Below are 6,000 nucleotides of genomic sequence, written 5' to 3' on the forward strand. Positions count from 1 at the left end.
TCATTGATGTTTCTATCTCTCCCTCGAAGCAGAGGGTATGGTGGTAATGAACTTCTGAGCTGGAACCTGGGTTCTGCCACTTCTGGCTGGTGACCCTTGGCAAGTCGCTTGACTGCTCTGTGCCTCAGTTTCCCCATGTGCAAAATAGGGGTAATCATGGTAACGTGCCCCAACTGGGGTTGTAAGGATTAAGCGAGTGATACATATAAAGCACTTAGAACAGAGCCTGGCAAATGGCGGGCACCTACTGCATGTCAACTATGATTATTTTTACCTCGTGCGTTGTTGTGAAGATTAAATAAGATAACATTTGGGAAGCACTTAGCACAGAGCGAGTGCTCAGTAAATGTAAGCTGCTATTATTTTTGTTTGCCAATACTAGCCAGGTGCACGGGAGGGGTTTGGAGGAGAGGAATCCAAGGCAGAGACAACAGCATATGCAAAGGCCTACAGGCCAGGGAGAGCCTGGTGCATTTGGCAAAGCTTCGAAGTTCAATTAGACTGGCGCGTAGCCTGGGTCCCAGGAGTGATGCAGGATGGGGCTGGAGAGGGGGAGCCGGGGGCTGGATCTGAAGGCACTGGGAATAATGAGCCTCCTTTCCTTCACAAACAGCTCAGCTGAGCGTGCCCAGGCTGATGAAGGCTTGCCTGGGGGCGGGGAGCGGGATGGAGGGCAGGGCAGTGTGAGGTGGGCTGCTCTGTCCCCTCCCCCCTCCTGCCCAGTGTCACTCTGCACGGAGCCACTGGCTGTCAATTAGGCAGCCTCAGCGCAAGAGGCTCTCTTTCCTCATGCGATACATGTCACATCCGGGAACGATCAAAACAGCTTTGCTTTGGCAAAACGTCTTGTGCTGCGTGTTTGTTCTTTGGTGTCTGAGTGTAACTCCTGTTGTTCCTGCGACACCTGTGATTTGCTGGTCCCTGACAACCATTACCGGCTCAAAGTCTCTGCCTGCCACACAACCCACCTGGTGGCACCCCCATGCCTTTCCCTGCCATCCCCAGAGCACTAACTGCCTCTCCCGACCACAGGGGCTGAGGCTGGCGCTGAGTCAGTCACAGCGGCAAGGTGGCCAATTTTAGTAATCACCTCCACCATTTGGCAGCACCTATTGTGTGCCAGGTGCTTTGAATGCCTTATTAATCTGCCCACCACCCCACAGCTAGGCCTTATTATCTCTATTTAACTGAGGCACAAGTAAGGCTAAGAAACTGGCCCAAGTCCACTGAGTTGCTGAGAGGCCCGGGTAGAATTTGAACCCAGACCTCTTGGCCACCACAGCCTGCACACTTGCTACCACACCAGGCTGCCTCTCTCCAGCTCACTTGCTCCACAAGCCGATGATTCTGAAGGGAGGGGCTTGGGGATGGCTGGGCTTCGACAGCGTCAGGAGGTAGCAGGTGAGAAGTCAGTTCACCTGACCCCAGGGGGCACCTAGCCTGTTGCTTTCAGATCCTGGACCCATCCTTTGGCCTCTGCTACCCACCGACCAAATTCCCCTTTGAGTTCACACATGTCAGGCATTCAATTCAAGTTAACTTTACTGTTTATTATTATTATTATTATTATTATTATTATTAGTGTAATCAGAGCCTCTTCTGTAAGGCTTGAGGTCCCATCCCTGTCCCCTGACCCCCTTTTCCTACCTTCTGGTACCGCGGAGAGAGCAGGAGCCACAGAAGGTACAGCCCTCTATCCTGTGATCAGCTCCTGAGGGCAGAGCCCTGTCTGTCTCCATGTTCCCCCAGGGCCTGGAGCTGCAGTAGGTTCCGACTGAGCTGCACTGAGCACTCCACTTGCATGACCCCATTTAGTCGTGATAGGGACCATATAAAGGGGGTGTTATTTTCCCCACAGATGAGGAAACAGAAGCTGTGAAAGATGAAGTGATGTGCGGTGGACCCCAGCTAGGAGGTGTGGAGCCGGGAGTCAAAACTCCGGCCTGACTGGCTCCAAGGTTATGTTCCTTAGCACCTCCCCCATCCTGTACTCCCCCTGAATGTAATCAATTAATGAAGAATCAATCAACCAATGCCCTCTGCCGTCAGCTGCACCTGGCCTGACCCCTCCCACAACCTCCTAGGACACAGGAGTCCCCGGCCCATCCTGCCCCCTCCCCTGGCCACAGGCTGACCAAGCCTCTCCCAACAAGGCTTATTATCTCTAACCTGCCTCAGTTTGAAGGTATTTCAATTCCATTTCAAGTCAAGGAAGAGTTTTCACTTTGCCTCTCTGACCCCCTACCACCCCCACCTACTCCTCCGACTGGCACCAATAACGCAAGATAAATCTTTCCTCAGAAATATAATAGTTGTTCTTCCTCTTCCCGTGGAAGCCTCTGCCAGGTAATTAGCATACTCTGACACCTTGATAGACGAAAAGAAAGGCATGAGATAATTCCCTTTTTCTTTAACCATTATAGTATGAAGCAGCCTTTCAATTTGCCAGTTACCCAATCCGGCATTCCTGAACGCAGCCCACCGTGTGACATGTTATTCTAGCTGATGCTACCATCTCTGGTATTCATCGCCAACCCCAGGTCACACTTCAAGGAGCAAATTCCCCCTCTTTGCATTGACATTTCTCTGGTAGGAGGGGCCTCGGGGTTCAGAGGCTCTGGAAATTGTGGGATGATGCAGTCATACTTGGTTGGGCGCCCCCAGTGGGCAGCCTGAGGCCTTGCGAGGGCCCGCATGCCTACAGGGCTGCTTTCAAAATCCTTCCAAAAAAGCTCACTTCTTTCCTCTTTAGGGAACTGGCCCTCACATTTATATGATTTTCTCCTTGTCCTTTTTGGGGGTGAGTGATAGGGGAATGTATGTCTCTATTTACTTTATTTCTTCATTTTACAAATAATTTATAGAGCGTATATGTGCTCTGCCAGGCAGTATTCTAGGAATTGAAGAGACAGAGATGAGCAAGACAAAAGAAGGTCCCAGCCTCATGGATCCAGTCCGAGGAAACATACAAGGAATTATTAACAAAGCAGTAAAAGGTATTATTCCAGATGGTAATGTGTGCTTTTTAGGAAACAAGTGAGGTGAGAGGGAGGGGGCGGGAGGACTCTCTGAGACAGGTGGCCAGGGAGGGTCTGAGATTTGAACTAATAAATTGATGAAGGCAAATATGCCAGCTATGTATGCACTGGGGGAGAAATTCCTGAAAATAGGAACAAGTGCTCACAACTCACAAACCGGTTTGAGAACCTGTCCTCCTGCAGCTGGGCCTGTCACTATGGAGGGGTCTCGCCCACCCTGACATAGCTTTGACCTTCCCTAGCACTAGGGCAGGTGGGGCAGGGTGGGACATGCAGCTGGCTCCTCCTTTTGGTGAAGGGGAGAAATAGCTGCCTGGGTTTCCAGTCAACCAGCCTTCCCACAGGGCTGGGAACCAGACCCCCCACACCCCAGCAGAAACCAAAAACCAGATAGAAACCATCATCTTGCCAACAGTTGCCCTAGGAAATCTCCAGCACCCTCATCCCTCAACTCCTTCCACTCCAGGCAGGAGGCTCAGCTGCCCCAGCCTTCCCCTCCCCTGTTGGCCCATCTGTTCCTCCTCTTGGCTGGGACAGGCTCCTGACACCCTCACTCTGGGTCTGGGGACTGGGGTGGTGGGTGGGGGAGGACCTGCCAGCCAGTGCAGACGCATCTTCTTTCCTCTCGGATCAGCTAAGACAAGGTAAGAATTTGTCTAAAAGGAAACTCATCTAGCAAACAGAGGGAAGAATAAAACAGAAAGCAAAGGGGGGAAATGCAGAGGCTGGGAAAGAGGTGTCCTCGGAGCTGGTACTCATGACTCTAAAGGAATTCGAGCCTCGCCATAGCTCACTTGGCCTTCACAGAACTTAAGCCACCACCACTACCACCACTGCCTTTGTGGCTCAAGATGCAGAATGGCCTTGGGACATCACTCAGATTGCAAGGCACTTGTAGCTATGCTAACAAGTGACCTGGGGTTGGGGATGAATGCCAGAGATGGCTGGGGGTGGGGAGGAGCATAGGCCCAGAGCCCCCCTGAGCCACATGGAGACTCTCCTTCCCCTGCTTCACAGGGGGTCCTGTCTGCACTCCCAGCTGCCTCAGCCTTTGAGCCTGTCTCCCCACTTCACCCTGCCCCCCAACCTATTCTCTATACATGAAAACCACTGATTTTTTAAAAATTACATATAAATCCGATTGAATTTTTATTATTTAAAACCTCCACTGAATAAACACTAAGAGAGGCCTGCACATAGGAGCAGACAACATGTACTGCCAGGCAGAGCTCCCCTCGGGGAAGGGCTGGTGGCCCAGGTGCTGCGTGCTGTGGGCCGACAGCCACAGCTCAGCCCCTCCAGGGACTGGCTTGGCTGCAGAGAACTCCTTTGTCCAAGGCCCTGCTCCTTCCTGGGATCTCCACATCCAATTTATCAAGCACCTACTAAATGCTGAGGAGTCAGATGCGAACTTGTAGATTTGGTCCCTGCCCTCCAAGCTTTCAGAGTCTAGTAGGAGACAAGTGTTCAGTTGGTACACTCCAGAACCCATGAGGCCAGTGGAAAGTGAATTTCTGTGTTTCCCACTGTGCGTGGCACCCAATATGTACATGAGCCAAACCGGTCTGGTGGCAGGCGTGGCAGAGGCAGACCCCACTGGCCCGATCACCCAGGATTTGCCTTCTTCTTCCCTCATCTGAGAATTCCCACTATTCTCTCATTTGGTAGGTGGAGGTGAGGAGGAGGAAGTCCAGTGGTGGCCATCACCATCCATCCTAAGCCCAGGGGTCCCTGTGTACCCCCAGGTCTCCAAGCTTTCCTGTGGCCTCTCTGCTCATGGACTTCTGGCCAAACCACAATCTTTGCTCTTGCCCCCACCTCACTACAGAATTCAGCCAACTGTCCCCTCCAGACAGCCTCCAACAGCGCAGGCCACGGTGTTCTCTCCCTTCCTGACCACCCACTGCGTATATTGACTGAATCGTGCTTTCTGGCATTTGCTTCCACCTAGGCTGGCATTTGATTAGGTTCTGGCACAGGCTCTCATCTCACTTGCCTGTCAGATCTCCCCAAATCAGCTTTAATAATAATAATAATGCTCCCTCACATCTGAGAACCCACCAGGCACTCATACAAAGGGCTTCCATTTCTTTTATCTTTCTGTCTCCACAACCAGCTCAGAAAGTAGAAAAGGGGATGTAGAGTCCTCCCTATTCTACAAATAAGGCAACTGAGGCTCAGGTAGGCTCACCACACAACTCCTCACACCAACCCACTCTAGGGCGGGCACAGGCACCACTGTCCAAGATGCCCAACCCAGAAACAAGGGCAACATCACCATCCTTTACCTCGTCCTTTCTCTCACAGCCAGACCGTCCCCAAATTCTGCAGATGACACCTAAGTCTCTCTCCAGACCACTCACTGCTCTCCAGTTCTCCGCTTTTGCCTCTGTGAACTGGCCACCCACTCTCCCCAGGAAGACTGCAAAGATCTCCCTCCCCATCTTCACTATTCCCGGTCCCACCCCATTCGATCTTTACATTGCATCCGAGTGGTCTTTCTCTGATGCATACTCACTCACTCATTCAACAAATAGTCAATGACAGCCTACTTTGTGCCATGCATTGTTCTCATTGCTGGTGGTACAGTCATGAGCAAAGCAAATGGAACTGATAGTCCAATGCGGAGGTGGAAGACCAGTAAGAAATACCAAATAAACATATAGTATTTAGAGAGTGATAACTATCCTGGAAAGAAAAAAAGCAGAGGAGGGAAACAAGGAGTGCTCAGTCAGGAGAGAGGCGTGTTAGTTACAAGATAGGGAGGGAAGCCATCACCGAGCAGACCTGTGAAGGAAGTGAGGGAGGAAGTCTCCCTGACACCTGGGGCTGTTCCAGGCAGGTGGAACAGCAAGTGCAAAATCCTCAGGTGGGATTGTTCTTGGCAGGTTCGTGTCTGAGGAAGTGCTCAGAGACCAGCAAGGTTAGAGGAGCACGAGAAGAGGAAGAGATTTGGCAGGAG

The sequence above is a fragment of the Myotis lucifugus genome, unplaced genomic scaffold (assembly GCF_000147115.1).
Source record: "Myotis lucifugus unplaced genomic scaffold, Myoluc2.0 scaffold_28, whole genome shotgun sequence".
In the NCBI taxonomy this organism is placed as follows: Eukaryota; Metazoa; Chordata; class Mammalia; order Chiroptera; family Vespertilionidae; genus Myotis; species Myotis lucifugus.